At 31.4% G+C, this 210-nt stretch overlaps 1 protein-coding gene across 1 annotated transcript in view; it reads right to left on the bottom strand.

Annotated features, from left to right (window-relative positions):
- Positions 1–210, bottom strand: part of LOC119594807 (basement membrane-specific heparan sulfate proteoglycan core protein-like) — a gene marked incomplete at its 5' end in the record, with an annotated part of 219,836 nt that overhangs the window by 1,358 nt on the left and 218,268 nt on the right. The window contains 1 exon segment of the mRNA XM_037943897.1: positions 1–210.

Raw genomic sequence — 210 nt, 5'->3', positions numbered from 1 at the left:
AAAACTATTGCTTCAAGTACAACAATTTTCCCATAAGAGGGTCTCAACAATCACAAACTTACATTTAGAGAAACAATGTGTCCTTTTGGCACAAATATTGCATGAAGTGCATAATATTGCTGTTATAAGTTGATTATAATAAAAATAATGTTTTAGTGCTTACAAAAGCTATTTGAGATAGAAATGTTGAACACCCTGGATTGGTTGGAC

Source organism: Penaeus monodon, chromosome 34 (genome assembly GCF_015228065.2).
Source record: "Penaeus monodon isolate SGIC_2016 chromosome 34, NSTDA_Pmon_1, whole genome shotgun sequence".
Lineage (NCBI taxonomy): Eukaryota > Metazoa > Arthropoda > Malacostraca > Decapoda > Penaeidae > Penaeus > Penaeus monodon.
Note: the sequence above shows the minus strand (reverse complement) of the source record. Positions and strands in the feature narration are given on the sequence as shown.